Below are 15,983 nucleotides of genomic sequence, written 5' to 3' on the forward strand. Positions count from 1 at the left end.
ATGATTATGATTATTTTTATAATTGTTATAATTATTATTATCATGATTATTTAAAACATGATTATTATGATTATTACGATTATTATGTTGCTTGATATTTATTGTTATTGCTTGATCATGCCTTTTATGCATGTTTAAAGGGAATTTTTGTACTTGTAATCACGCTTAATAAGATAATTAATAATCTTGTTTGGGGTTAATTTGATTATAATTCAAGTGATCGCCAATAATAGATTTGTTTGTGCATTAATATTCAACCAACATAGATAAATAGGTTTAGGGTAAACCTATTGATTGCATGTTAGTCAGAAAGCGCACATGAATACGAGAAGAATAAAGTAGAGGCCTATTATTAGGGCAGGTTCTTTCTCTTTTATATTGGATTTGTACCTTATCCCCGAACTGCCAGTCATGGTTCCAGATCTATTGGAGTTGACGATCTCCTGGATCGTTAAGGGGTGTAACCTTCACCCTGTGAACGGTTTACAAGTTCCTAAAACTTGTTGGCGACTCGTTTGCTCTAGCTTCCTTCCCTTTGGACGCCACCATGCTTAAGTGTATGATCACAGTGGGGTTCAAGTTTGGGGTAATGCTTGAAATATTCCCTGCACTATCGGTTTTCGGACTATTTTCTTATAAATAGGGTCCCTGGACCTCTGTTTTCAATCATCAACTCTCATAAACAATAACCAGAATTCTCTAATTCTTCTCTTTCTCTAAGCTAAAGTTTATTCTCTCTCTCTTTCTAGACAAGCCTTTTACAAACACAATTCCTCGTACATTAGCACTAGACATATCTAGCCAAGTTTGAAGTTGTTTTCGCCCTAGACGTGAAAGATTGATAATTTATGAGGGTTTGGTCCCAAATTCAGTCTAAACTTTTTAATCTCTATTTCAATTATTTAATTTAATTGTTTGTTTATACTTTTCCTTGAAGTTTTTAACGTGTGTATTTTGTTATTAAAAAGAGGTACGAGGCATCAAAGTAAGTGTTTTAATTGTTTAATTTATATTATGATATAGAAATCATATTTAGATTATTATTTTGATTCCTAGTATCATGTTAGGATGTTTTATTGCTTCCTAGTATCATGTTTAGGGTTAATTAATATTTCTAATATCAAGTATGATTAAAATAATGCTTCCTATATATTTCTTAATATCATGTTAGTACCATGTTAGGGTTAAAGCTTTGATCTTTGATGTTTAGTGACATGATAGGGTTTGTTATTAATCTTGTTAGTATCATGCCTAGGATCTTGCTAATATTATTATGCTTGAACATGATTGTTATTCTAGTTATAATAATTATGATAATTATTATGATGATTATTATGTTGCTTGATTATTATTATTTTTATTGCTTGATCACGCCTTTTATGCAGATTTAAAGGGAATTTGTACTTTTAATCACGCTTAATAAGATAATTAATAATCTTGTTTAGGGTTAATATGATTATAATTCAAGTGATCGCCAATAATAGTTTTATTTGTGCATTAATATTCAACCAACATAGATAAACAGGTTTAGGGCTAAACCTAATGATTGCATGTTAGTCAGAAAGCGCACATGAATACAAGAAGAATAAAGTAGAGGCCTATTTTATAGGGCGAGTTCTTTCTCTTTTAGATTGGATTCGTACCCTCATCCCCGATCACCAGTAATGGTTCCAGACTTATTGGAGTTGACGATCTCATGGATCGTTAAGGGGTGTAACCTTCACCCTGTGAACAGTTTACAAGTTCCTAAAACTTGTTGGCGACTCTTTTGCTCTAGCTTCCTTCCCTTTGGACGCCACCTTGTTTAAGTGTATGATCACAGTGGGGTTCAAGTTTGGAATAATACTTAAAATATTCCCTACAGTACTCAAAATAGAAACAAAGACCAACATTCCTAAACTAGGTGAGGCAAATCCAGAGACTCCCATATGCTCATTCATGACTCCACCTGAAAATAGTCAACATTACTTAACATTATGGTTAACAAGGTGAACCAAAACAAATAGGAACACTAGTAGAATAATGCAATTAGCCAAAACCGGCTTATCCCACTAATTTTGAATCGGTTGCTATTTGAGCAATGGCAGTTCAGGGTTTTTTTTTTCCACCAGTTCAAAACCGGAGGGAAAAGTGCAAAATAGCACCGGTTAACCGGTGGTAATACTAGGTTATTAGCACCGATTAACTGGTGGCAATATTGTCCCAAATAATTAAAAAAAAAGTCATTTTTTTCACTTAAAAATCAGGATAAACTTAAATATTATAATAATATACAGAAAATACATAATATACATAAATTAAATCTGCAAAATCACATACATAAATTACATAAATATACAGAATCTGCAAAATTACATACATAAATTACATAAATATACATAAATTAAATTAAAAAACCACCCACAACTCACGACCCACCCACAACTCACGACCCACAACCCACGACCCACAACCCACCACCCCCTACCACCACTACCGTCACCCCACACCAACAGCTTCAACCCCAGCCCTCACCTCACATAACCAAACCCTGACCGAACCCACAACCAAACCAAAACCCTACCCAACGCCACACCCACCACAACAACAACCTCAACAGCAACCAAAACCCTACCCACCGCCAGTACCACCACGACAGTAGAAACAAAAAACAAAAGAATTTTTTTTTAAAAAAAAACAAAAAAATACTTTAATAACCGAATTGGTTTGAATTCCATCTTGAATTTGGTTTAATAAGTCCAAATTCGACCATGAAAAGTCTAGATCTAGAGTTTTCATCGTCAAATTTATCCTTAAAAACCATTAATTTTTTAACACCACCAACCAATGAAATCGCCGATAATAAAGAGAAGAGGAAATGGAACAAACCTCTGGCGATGAAGAGATGAGGGGAAAGAAGAGGAGAGCGACGAGGAGAAAGATAAGGGTGAGACGAGTAGGAGAAAGGGGAGAGAAAGGGTGAGACGAGCGGGAGAGAGAGAGAGAGAGAGCAAGAGAGAGAGAGAGAGCAGGAGAGAGAGGAGAGTAGGAGAGAGAAGGAGGAGAGGGGAGAGAGGCTGTAGATAGGGAAGAGTTAGGGTTAGGGTTTATAAAGAGGGGATGTTTTTTTTTAAATAAAGCCACTGGTTCAAAACCGGTGAGATTAATATTTTCCCCACCAGTTTGGTTTGAACCAGTGGCAATACCCTTCCCTCAAAATCCCACCCATTTTTCCCCATTTTTTCCCCACCGATTTTTAAAAACTGGTGGCCATTGGTCGGTGTCAATCTCTATTTTTCTACTAGTGAAAATATGGATTAGTAAAATATGTTTAAGTACGATAGTTCCAGATAATGTAAACTTAATTTATTTGCAAACACGCTTTTAAAACCAATTTCAATAATTAATCCAATAAATTCCAAAACTCGTGATAGAATCAAAACCAATTCTCAAATATAATTCCAATAACTCAATAATTCAATAGTAGTGATTAATAAAATCAAATCTTTTCAAAAACCTAATTTCTTCTCTAAGTGTGCACAACCCCCAAGCTAGTCTCCTACTATTTCAAGGCTATTCTCAAGGAAAGACTAGGTCATACAAAGTTCATATTCAATGAATCCGCATAGTGGGATTAATATAATAATCATGCTTGTAAAGCTTTTATAAATAATTCAATAATTCTCATGAAATTCCTCTTTAAATAAAACCAACCTTTATAATTGAATAACTCAAAAACTCCTTTTGTATTTAATTCAATAATCTTTTAAAATCAAACCTTTTTAAAAACTCTTTAAAACAATCCAACATATTTTTAAAGCCAAATTCCTTTAAATATTATAAATGATTTAAAACCATTCAAAACATGATATTAAAATCAATCCTTTAAAAATAAATTTATTAAAACAAATTTTAAAATCAATTCCTCCAACCATACTTTATTTCATAAATCATAATTCAAATCAATTTAATTCAATCACCAATAAAATCCATAACCCTTATAAAAGCCAAATTGGGGTGAGGAATTTTTACTTTTAGCAATTCCTTATGAACAGTGTGTGGACGGTTTTACCCCTCCTCTTTTTTTTCTGTTCTTAATGAACATTGTCCTTCCCTTTTTGCCCTTTAATCCATGTAACCCTTGGGTTGAGGAATCTTTTCTTTTTAACTTTTCCTTGTGAACAGAGTCGTTCCTCTTTTCCTCATCACTTTTCAATCTCTCTCTCCTCAGTCTTTACCTCAGATTTTGATCAGTTTTGCAATTTGGTTCTTCTGTCTCCTCAAGGTGAGTTCTTTGATTTCCCCTAAATTAACAAATTGTATTTCTTGTAAAATTTTGATCTATTTCAATAAATTTCGCTTTTGATTTTTCTGCTTATGGATTTGTTGTTTCTTTCAATTTTCATTTTTTATTTTCGTTTTTGAATGGTAGCTACGTGACTTCTCTAATGGATGCGGCTTCTGACCTCGGTTCTTCCGCCGTCGATCGTAGTTTTCCAGCGAACTCTTACTTTGACCTCAGTAATCGAGCTCAGCATTCTGTTTCTCCCTCCTGGTTTGTTATCTCGCATCTCATTTATCTGTCATTTAACATCAATTTATGAATTTGGTTGATTATAGTAGTTTTGATTGAACATGATTTGGATATTGTGTGAAATTTAGAGGTTTTTTTTTATATGTTTTTTATTTTGTTGATTTTTTTTTTGGGTTTGCAGTAAGATGACGAGACTTCTTTAATGGAAGAAAGTGGGTTTTAATTCTCCTCCCTTTTATGATTTGAAATTTTTTTTGGGTACATAGCTTTAAAATTCTTTTGGTTTTTCTGGTGTAAGTTATCGATGTTGCTCACCTAATGCTTTCTCCTCTAGGGCATAAATTGAAGAAAATGAAGAGAAATGAATCATAATTTTTGACCTCAGAGAAGGTCGGCCATGGCGGTTATCACTAGCTCCTGCGACGCTAGTTGGGATCGGCGACCTCCTAGCACCGGTGAAAGCCCTGCTTCTCTATTTCCTTCATTTATCCTCAAAAAAATCATTAATCAAGGTGGTTCTTCTTCTCCAAATTTCTGCTGTAATCTTTGTTCAGTCTCGTTACTTATGCCCCCCTTTTTTTGTCATTATGAAATTGTATTTCAATTGACCAAATATCCTTTTTTTTCCCGTTTTTGCTTTGTTGGTGATCTTATTGTTTGTGGAGTGTTCTTTGATACCGTATTAGGGTTAGATCTACTTAATTTTGCTGTAGTTTTTTGTTTGCCAAATCATCAGAGAAGCAGAAAGGTTAAGAATTGTTTTCTTGAATGATTTAGCAAATTATGGCTATGGGGTTTGTAATTTTTTTTTTTTTTTTTTTTTTTTTTTTTTTTTTTGAAGAAACGGGGTTTGTAAATTTTGCAGAATGGTTTATGTGTATTTCCCTCTTTACAAAAAACAAAACATTTGAGAGTTCGATTTCACATTGTTGTTAAATTGATGTTAGCATAGTCAATTTAGGGTTCTACATTCAACTATTGTTTGATATTGGTACTTTCTCATCCCGTTTTTTTTTCCCTTCTTTTTCTGTATAATTACCATTGGATTTCTAATTAGGAAGTCTGCCTAGAAAATGATGTTGGGGTGTTGAGGTTTGTACTTAATACTCTGTACAAACTACAAAATATTTTGGGTCAACAAAGACACATCCTTCATAGATTTCAATCATTTTATCCCAAATGCCATCTCTCTAGGTCGGAGAAGCTGTTTGTAAGAATATCAAACTATTGAAGCTTTGAAAAGGTTTGCGACGTTACTCACTCTTCTCTTGGTCCTAATGGTATCCCATTGTTTTTTTTACCTGATTATGATGGAGTTGTTGTTTCTTTTTTGAAATTTGATATTTTTGCTGTTTTATTGACTTTTTTTTCGATTATTTTAAGTTTTGTAGATGAATAGATTAACAGGGAAGATGGAGAACTTGAATTGGAACTGAATTGATAAGTAAAGTGACATTTTCCGCTCTTTAGGACCTTTGAAAGAGCAGCATCAAGTGAGTTTCACGCTCCTCCAAGGCCTTTAGTTTCCGGTATCTTACTTGTTTATCTATGTTTGATCCATTTATCATGTTTACTTGGGTGAATTCGAATTTTGGGTTTTGTTTATTTATGCAATTAGATTGAAATCATGTTTATGGATGGGTAGTTTTGGATATGTAGATCGGGTATGTCAATCTGAAGATTTTGGATTATGATTATTGAATCAATTTTTAGGGTTTTAGCCTTTTGTCCTTATATGTGCTTCTAACAAACATATACTTGACCCAAGGGATGTTGTTTGGGGGATTAAGCTCTTTCATTTTACTTTATGATGTTCTAACTGTCATAAAAGTGTGCCTTGACTGTAGGGAATATTTCAAGCATTACCCCAAACTTGAACCCCACTGTGATCATACACTAAAGCATGGTGGCGTCCAAAGGGAAGGAAGCTAGAGCAAAGGAGTCGCCAACAAGTTTTAGGAACTTGTAAACCGTTCATAGGGTGAAGGTTACACCCCTTAAATATCCAGGAGATCGTTAACTCCAATAGGACTGGAACCAAGACTAGAAGTTCGGGGATGAAGGTACAAATCCAATCTAAAAGAGAAAGAACATGCCCTAATAATATGCCTCTACTTTATTCTTCTCGTATTCATGTGCGCTTTCTGACTAACATGCAATCAATAGGTTAATCCTAAACCTGTTTAATTTATATTGGTTGAATATTAATGCACAAATAAAACTTTTATTGGAGATCACTTGAATTATAATCATATTATCCTTAAACAAGATTATTAATAATCTTATTACGCGTGATTACAAGTATAAATTCCCTTTAAACATGCATAAAAGGCGTGATCAAGCAATAACAATAATAAAAATCAAGCAACATAATAACAACAATAACCATAATAATAATTATTATAATCATGTTCATAACCATAATCATATCAACGCTAAAGCATAATAATAGCAAGATCCTAGGCATGATACTAACAAGGGTAATAACAAACCCTAGCATGTCACTAAACAATAAAGATAAAAGCTTTAGCCCTAACATGATAATAAACATGATATTAGGAAAGAAAATAGGAAGCATTCTTTTAATCATACTTGATATTAGAAACTTAATTATTACCCTAAACATGATACTAGGAAGCATCCTAGCATGATACTAGGAAAAACATCATAACATGATACTAGGAATCAAAATAACAACCTAAACATGATTTCTGCATCAAAAATATCAATTGAGCAATTAAAGCACTTACTTGGATGCCTCGTATCTCTTTCTAATAACAAAATACACACGTTAGTAACTTAAAGGAAAATAATAAAACAAACAATTAAATTAAATAATTGAAATAGAGATTTAAGACCAAACCCTCAGAACTTATCAAACCTTTCACGTCTAGGGCGAAGACAACTTCGAACTTGGCTAAGTGTGTCTAGTGCTAATGTATGAGGAATTTTGAGAGAGAGAAGGTTGAGAAAAAGAATAGAGAGAGAAGGAAAGCTTCTAGCTTTTTAGAGAGAGAAAGAATTAGACAATTCTGGTTAAGAGTTGATTGTTGAAAACAGAGGTCCAGGGACCCTATTTATAAGAAAATAGTCCGGAATTGATAAAAACGAATCAGAGTTCAAAAAGGAATAAAACACGCTTATGTCGCCTACAGGCAGGCTTTGTCTCCGGGCGACAAACCTGTCGTTTGGCGATGTAAGACAATTTTTGTGGATTTTATTTTTATCATATCTTTTGATCCAGAAGCCTAAATAAGTCATATAATGTCGTTGGAAAGCTCTTGAAGTCTAATTTACAACCCAATTAGAATCCGATTAAAATTTTTTGTAGATATTAAGATATGACCGAAATAGTGGAAGGGTATCAATTTTGGATAGAGTTTCGTATCTCATTCATATCTTTTTCATTATAGCTCGGAATTAATATTTTAATATATCATTGGAAAGATAATTTTAAGATCTATCCAATCATATAAGATTTGGATAAAGATTATGAGGCACGAAAATAAAATCTGAATATATTCCATTCCGTACAAAACAAGAATTCTCAAAAGGAGTAGTTTTATTCAATTTCAAACTCTTTGAAACATAATTATCAATCATATCTCCATTAGGACTTAAGAGAACCTTATAGAGTATTCTAGATTACTATAATCAATCCTAATAGCTTTAGGAATGATAATTAATAATAGGCAATTCTGTAGATCATTGGGCTGTATGTAAGAACCAAATCGAGCCCGGTTTAGTATTTTGGCCATAATTTCCTCATTATTCATCGATATTGGGCTTATAATATATCGTTGGAAAGGTCTTTTCAAACCCCATCCAACTACACTATAATTTGACCCATATCATGGACCAAACTAAACTGAAATGCACGCTTTTCATTAATAGGGTAAGAAAAGAAATATTTTCAAAAACAAAAAGAAGAGATATTTTAATAAAACATCCTCATCACTAGACTTTTCACACTTTTGCTTTATTTAATAAACAAATGACATGAAAGGTATTCATCATTGGGTTTGGTTTTGAGGAGACACATTTGGGTGTCTACACTCAGTAATGACTCAAGGGCTCAAGGCTTATCAGGCTATAGCAAGACATAGATGAGAAAAAAAGGTGTTGGTTGCTTTATCAGGCTATAGGAAGAGATAATGAAAAAAAAATACCACAAAAAAAAACCACCATTAGCCGAATTGGTTGTTTTGTTTGGGTAAAACACCAAAAAAAAACAAAATAATTTATTTTATTCGTTTAATTGAATTACTTTTCTTGATTAATGTTACTAGCTGTCTTTGATGTGACTAATATAGTGGCAGGTATAAAAATATCTGGATGTGAAGCTTTTCATTAGTATTGTAGAAACTTATTAACAAATTCTCATAATAGAGAGGCCTTGAGAGTTTGCAACTCTGTAATTGTCGATAATTATGAAAAAATTATTGTATGACACTTATGTTTGGTAATGTAAGATTATATGGGATTTACATCATTTGGTTCTCTACCTTTTTTAGATCGGCGGGGTGGCAGCGCTGAGGGATATTTTGAGAATTAGGTAGAGTACGAAAATGGTTTTGCAAAGAGCCAGAGACGCACCACAAGGGTTGGTCCTTGACTTTCAGATATTTGCAAAACAGGTAAGTACTACCTTCTTGGTCCAAACAATTAATATTAGTTGATACTTCTGCTACGATAAAAAGGTTGTTATACTAACTTGCCATTATGTTTGTTATTTCGTAATTAGGTATGTGTATTGGAAAGGATTTTTTGTTTCATTAAATGGTTGTATCATGTGCTTTCGAATGAGGAGCTTGCTTGTACTATTTCTAAATATTTCGCTATGCTCTTCCCTCTCTCACAAAGTTAGTTCTGTGTTTTTGGGTTTATGTGTTTTCCCCCTTATCAAATTTGATTCAGTCTTCGCTATATAACATTGCTTGATTTATCGCTATTTTCTGTTGCTTGCAGATTCATCTTTTGATGGAGTTCACAATGCTCGACCATGTTTTCTAAAATTGTGCGAGTAATTTTTTATGGATAATTGGACATTGATTGTCCTATTTGCTCCAAGGTAAAGCATTAATAAGGGCCATAATTATTAATGATTAATTTTCTCTTGACTTGAATTAGAGGAATAAGTAAACTGGTGTCATATTCTGATGTGAAAACTGACAAATGTGATTGTAAATGAGTGGTGATTGCCTGACTGGTGTACTTTAACATGATTATTTACAAAGACTAGAGCTAGGTACTAAAATATTAAGTGTGACTAAAAAAGGTCGGTTGTTACTGTCATTTGGGTACATATTCCAGTTCTTGCTGAGCAATCTGTTGCATTTATAATCTATAATTTATGTCAACTTCGTTAATAATTCTGTTAGCGTTATCTTATGCCTATTTTTTTGTTCTGCAAGAGAAAACTAGACAATTGAGTAGGAAATGTGACTGAGAGTAGCTTTAAATGTTGCTGAATCCTTACATTACTGCAGTTTTGAAGGTCGTATGTATTACCATGATATGAATATATGGTATTAGAATTTAATTGGGGGTATGGACTTTTGTACATCCACACTTGTCGAGTTGTTGTGTGGTTTCTTTTGGATGCCTCTCTCTTCGGTGAATAGAGTTTGTAAATGCATCTATATATATTGAATCTTTTTTGAGGTTATGAAGAGGGGAACATTGTTAGGTGAATAAAATTTCAATTCATTACTTATTATTACATCCTATATAACATTAGCCTACTAGCTCAATTGGTAGAGCGTTGTGCAAATGCACAAATGATATGGGTTCGAATCCCCTGTAGATTTTATTTCTCAGCTTTGTTGAGAAAATAAATGGTGTGATTATCAAACTACTTTTATGATTTGGATATGGGAAGAATTGAAGAACTGTATCAAAGTTGTTAGTTTGTTACTCTGTTTAAGTTTGGTGATTGCATTCATATGATCATATGTGTTTCAATCTTACATATAATCTTGAGAGATTTATTTATTTACTTATGGTTTTACCGTATAAGTCATATCCTATTGTTATTTGAACATAATAACCAGGTCATATCCTATAATTATAGATGATAAGTGGAGAGATTAGAGAGAAAAGTTATGTAACCATTAAAAAAGAAAGAAGGGAGCAAGGAGAAGTGGGGGAGAGAGATTGAGACAGAGAAAGAGAGAAAAAGTTTGGGGAAATAGAGGAGGAGGGAAAATACTTTATAGAGATTTGGTAGATGATAATATTGTTTTACACCCTTCCTTTCTAAAATGCTCAAAAATTAAAATTCCATAAAATAAGAGCGGGAGAAAGAGAAAGCTAAAAGAAATGATATAAGCAAGAGAAAGCTAAAAGAAATGATATAAGAAATCAGGGATGGCAATGGGGCGGGTCGGATGCGGATGATGGTACCTCCATACCCATACCCGCATAAAAATCTTATACCCATCCCCGCCCCACCACCCGTGGCGGGTATAGTATCCACATCCATAGCCGCCCCACCGGGTACAAGATAGGATCCATCCCCGCCCCATCACCCACTTGGATATTCATACCCACCTCATACCCGCCCCAAAATCGTCCCAAACCCTTTGCAATGATGCTCTATTGTATCACATTAATCACGATTATATCAAATTAGGTTAAAAAAATTGAGACTTTCACTATTCAAGCTTATTGAGTCTTAGGGGGTATCTATCAAGTTTCATAAATTCTCAACTCTTCTAAAATAAATATGGTGAGTATAAGGTGGGTACGGGGCGGGGCGGGGCGGATATGGGGCGGGTCTACTCTAAAATCCATACCCGCCCCATCACCCATGGCGGGTACACATTTTATACCCATCCCCGACCCATCACCCGCCAAACCTCCCTCCATCCCCGCCTCACTTGGGCGGGGATGGGGCGGGTCTCCCATTTAACCCGACCCACTGCCATCCATATAAGAAATGATAATGTATTACTCGATAGGGGTTATAGATCAGGGGTTACTCGAGGGGTTCGGACAGGGGTTACTAGATCAGGGCCACTAAGCTAGAAGCTAGAGGGGTTCGGACATGGGTTACTCGAGGGGTTCACTTGGTCAAGGGTTACTTGAGGGGTTACTAGATCAGGGGTTACTTGAGGGGTTCAGACAAGGGTTACTCGAGGGGTTCACTTGGTCAAGGGTTATTTGAGGGGTTACTCGACCATGGGTTACTCGAGCTATTCGGTTAGTGGTTATTCGGGTTACTCGAACATGGATTACTTCAGGGTACAATTAGGGGTTACTTGAAGGGTTACTCAATTAGGGGCTACTTGAGGAGGAGGTGTTACTCGATTAGGAGGGTTACTCAAGGAGTTTAATCATGGATTACTCGAGGAGTTACTCGGTAAGGGGTTACTTTATAACTTGAGTAACTCCAACAACTCGAGTAACCCCTGACCGAATTACTTCATTAACCCAACAACTCCAAGTTTAGTGGAGTTCATGTGTGACCGACCCACTAAAACATGACCTTAAATATGTAGGTGAAAGTCAATTTTTTTAGAAGTTTTTTGTGGGAAGGTAAATAACCTTGCATTGGTGGTTAAATTTAAACTCAAAACTGGCATTTCTAATACAAAGTTCAGGTTGACATAGTGTTGCATATTATATTACAGAATGTATATGAGTGATAGCTAAATGCAACATAATATGATACTACTATTTGGGAGTTGTATTTTCCTGTATATGATGATTTCAGCATTTCACCTTGTGATTTTTTTTTTATCGTCAGAGTAATCAAATGTCATTGATTATGATAATATATCAAATGACTCACATTGTTATTAGTATTGATATCCTACATAATTTATTTTCTTTCAGGTTGCTTTGGATTTCTAACATAGACTAATTCTCGACAAAGGAGGAGGTGCTGGGCCTGCTTCTAATGGCGTCGATGCGGCTGTTAGACTTGTTTTCTTTACTGTAATCTACTCACTAGACTTGTTATATACAAGTATTAACTATAGTAAGCAGGCAATGCTTTGCAATTGTTTCATTTTTTAACATAAGTGATAAGACAGTCGCAATTAGTTTAGTTTTTAAAGTATTAACAATCATTGTCATTAGATACTTTAAAGTGTAATCAACTTACAATTTTGCAAAGTACAAGTGTAATATTTTTTTTTCCTAAGGAAAAAAATACTTTTCCTTTAAAAATTATTGTGTTTTTTTTTTTTTTTATGAAAGGATAGACTATTATTCAAAAGTCATTACGGAGTAATTTTTTTTTCCTTTCATAAGAACATAACCTATTATCCAAATGTTATGAGTTTTGAATAAGGAATAACCTATTAACCACCAATGCAAATTTATTTAGAGGTGACACAATTGTGTATGATATTTATGGATGAGTAAACTATTACTCCTTCTGTTTTGTATTAATCTTAATACTGGGTGTTGCACAAAATTAAAGAAAAAAATAGAATGGGGACCAAAAAGTGAATTTTTATAACATCAACTATTTGGTGCAGCAGGCAACACCATGTGTCAGGGGTTACATCAGTTATTTTGTTATGGTTACTTGAGTTATTCAGTCATGGGTAACTCGAGTTACTCGTTCAAGGGTTATTTGGGGGTTGGGACAAGGGTTACTTAAGGGGTTCACTCGAGCAAGGGTTACTTGAGGAACTACTCGAGTCACTCGGTCAAGGGTTACTAAAGGGGTTACTCGGTCAAAGGTTACTCGAGGGGTTACTCGATCATGGGTACTCGAGCTACTCAGCCAGTGGTTACTCGAGTTACTCGGTTAGGGGTTATTAAATGAGTTCGATCCGGGGTTACCCGAGTAATTTGGTTAGAGGTTACTTAAGAAGTTCGGTAAGGGGTTATTTGAGGGTTCAACCAAGGGTTACTTGAGGGGGGGTTACTTGAGGGGGGGGGGGTTACTTGAGGGGGAGGGGCTACTGAGGTAGGGTTACTCGAGGGGTTCAATCATGAATTTCTCAAGGGTTACTCGGTGAGGGGTTACTTGAGTAACCCAAACAACTCGAGTAACCCCTAACCGAGAAACTCAAGTAACCCCGACAACTCGAGTAATACTATACCGAGAAACTCAAGTAAACCTTGTTGCACGATACAACAAGCTGCATACAAAAATTTGTGATTTTATATAATGTAAATTATAGGTAGTTGGATATATTTATTTGTTCGTAGGAGAGAAATATAGTAATAAAAAAGTGTGAATTAGGTTGGTCAGAGAGAAATAATAAAATAGTCGTGGACTCTTACTAAAGAAAGTAGTGTTGCAATTATTATGAAACGGATTGTGGCAGGGTTACCTGAGTTATTTTGTGAGGTTATTTGAATTCTTTAGTCAGGTGTTACTCGAGTTACTAGGTCAGGGATTACTTGAGAGGTTGGGAAAAGACGTTATGCAGTAAATTGATGATACCCCTTTCATCACAAATGTTCTACATTAAATATGATAAAATCTTTTTCTTAGAGACCTATCATTTATATATGATATCAATAAGTAATAACACTAATATATTTCAATACAACTTAATTATACTTTACACAATAATGCAATAATTTATAACGTATACATGTATATATCATGTACAAATTTACAAAAACTAAGCTAATTAACTTACTTATATGTCTTGTTAATAATTTTCTTAATAAGGTTTACAAACCGGTGCGCGCGCGATGCGCGCGGCGCACTTGAACTAGTCATATAAAACATGTTATTCAAACTAATCACTTTTGAAGGTATGTAGCCACCTAAATATATCTTGATTCCTAATATCAATCAATACTTCGCAATTTCAAAGTTCTATCACGAATACACCTTGTAATTAACATAACCATAAGGTTATTATAACATCTTTAGACATAAAATCAAATCTGATTTGCATGGACTATAAAAATCTTTTAAAAATAATACTTTAATATAAAATTATAACTTTGAAATAGATTTTATATTTTAGAAAACTAACCATGAAGAAAATAAAAGAATAGGATTAAAGAGAATTGAATTTGTGTTGAAAAGAATAGGTAGAAATTGTAGAGGCTATAACTCCTTCAATATAACTCCAAATTGGGTAATTCTTAAGCCTTACCTCAAGGATTTTTTGAGAGGAACAATCTTATGTGAAACATCAAAACCCCCAAAGCTAAACAAAAGTGCCCAAAAATAGGATTCAAAGATATACGAGCTAGTTATGTATGAAAAGAGTAGTAGAAAGAAAAGTATAAAAAGGTTTAGGAAAAATAAGAATAAGAGAGAAGAAGAGAATTGAGTTTTGGTGTGAATTATATGAGAGTTATGAGAGGGTATTTATAGGCTTGTTCATGCAAAAATTATGGTAGGAGAATGTTGGAAGAATTATGGTATTGGTTTAAGGAAATTACTTGGAGAAGAGAGTTTAAAAATTAAGGAAGGTTTAATATTATGGTGACTAAGAAATAATTAATTATGAAAATTGTGTTGTCATGAAAAATAATATGGAAAATGGCTTTACTTCGGGAATAATCAAGAATGATTTAAGGTAGGGAAATAAGATGATCAAATATTTAGGAGATAGAAAATAAGAATTAAGGAAAATCATGGAACCGAGGAAGATAATTAAAATACAAAAATTACCAAAATAATTTTGCTTAAAATACAATATGAATTTGAGCTTTCCTTAGCTCATATTTTCAGACCTCCCTTTAAATATTTAGGCAAACATTTTGCTGGTTTTTAAGGAATAAAAATATTGTGTAAATAATATATTTTGTATAAAATAATTACTCCCTCCATTAAATACTTGTTCCACTTTCCTTTTTTCGGCCGTTTTTAAATACTTGCTCCATTTTCTTATTTGGAAAACTTATACAATCTATAAATATAACTAAAGTAAAAACCGCTGACATCATCCCCTATTTAAATTGTACAGATGTTAAGTTGTGGTAAAAAAAATTCCCGCCTAAATCAATTGTTGACATCATATTCTTATTTTTATTTTTACTTATTTTTTGAAACCTTCTTATTTTTTTACTTAAATTATTAAATTATATGTACGAAGTATATTTTCTTTTTGAAGACAATTATTATAATATGTTATTTCTATTTATATATTTTTATATTATTATGGATTTATAAAAAACTATTTGGATTCCAAATATAACTACTCTCGGTTTAAGAGTACTCTGTATTGTATATTTTGGTTAATTTTTTACTATCTTTAAAATTATTAGATCTAAATACCATTGCAATTAATGGTTATGTTTCTATATTCTTTTCTCATATGAGGTGCATATATAAAATATATTTATTTTAAAGAAATTTATTATGTCGTGCATCGCACGGGGCTAATTTAGTTTATAACTATAGATCACCGTGCATGGCACGAGATCTAACCTAGTATTTAATTAATTACTCTCACTTAGTGGACCCACCATGAAACATATTTAATTAATTTCATATTCTATCTCCTCCAATTCTCTCCACTACTTTTGCTTGTTACAA

At 33.5% G+C, this 15,983-nt stretch overlaps 1 long non-coding RNA gene across 3 annotated transcripts; it reads left to right on the forward strand.

Annotated features, from left to right (window-relative positions):
- Positions 1 to 4,112: 4,112 nt before the first annotated feature.
- On the forward strand, positions 4,113 to 12,693 carry LOC110724291. Of its 3 annotated transcripts, none has more exons than XR_002511947.1 (8): positions 4,113 to 4,264; positions 4,412 to 4,534; positions 4,695 to 4,725; positions 4,848 to 6,006; positions 9,028 to 9,150; positions 9,258 to 9,375; positions 9,482 to 9,584; positions 12,353 to 12,693. It is a non-coding gene; the product is annotated as an uncharacterized LOC110724291 (long non-coding RNA). The 3 variants fall into 3 exon arrangements; XR_002511948.1 differs by lacking the exon at positions 9,258 to 9,375 and having other exon boundaries at positions 4,116 to 4,264; positions 4,848 to 5,756; positions 5,897 to 6,006; positions 12,353 to 12,689; XR_002511946.1 differs by lacking the exon at positions 9,258 to 9,375 and having other exon boundaries at positions 4,116 to 4,264; positions 12,353 to 12,689.
- Positions 12,694 to 15,983: the final 3,290 nt, after the last annotated feature.

Source organism: Chenopodium quinoa, unplaced genomic scaffold (assembly GCF_001683475.1).
Source record: "Chenopodium quinoa cultivar QQ74 unplaced genomic scaffold, ASM168347v1, whole genome shotgun sequence".
Classification (NCBI taxonomy): Eukaryota; Viridiplantae; Streptophyta; class Magnoliopsida; order Caryophyllales; family Amaranthaceae; genus Chenopodium; species Chenopodium quinoa.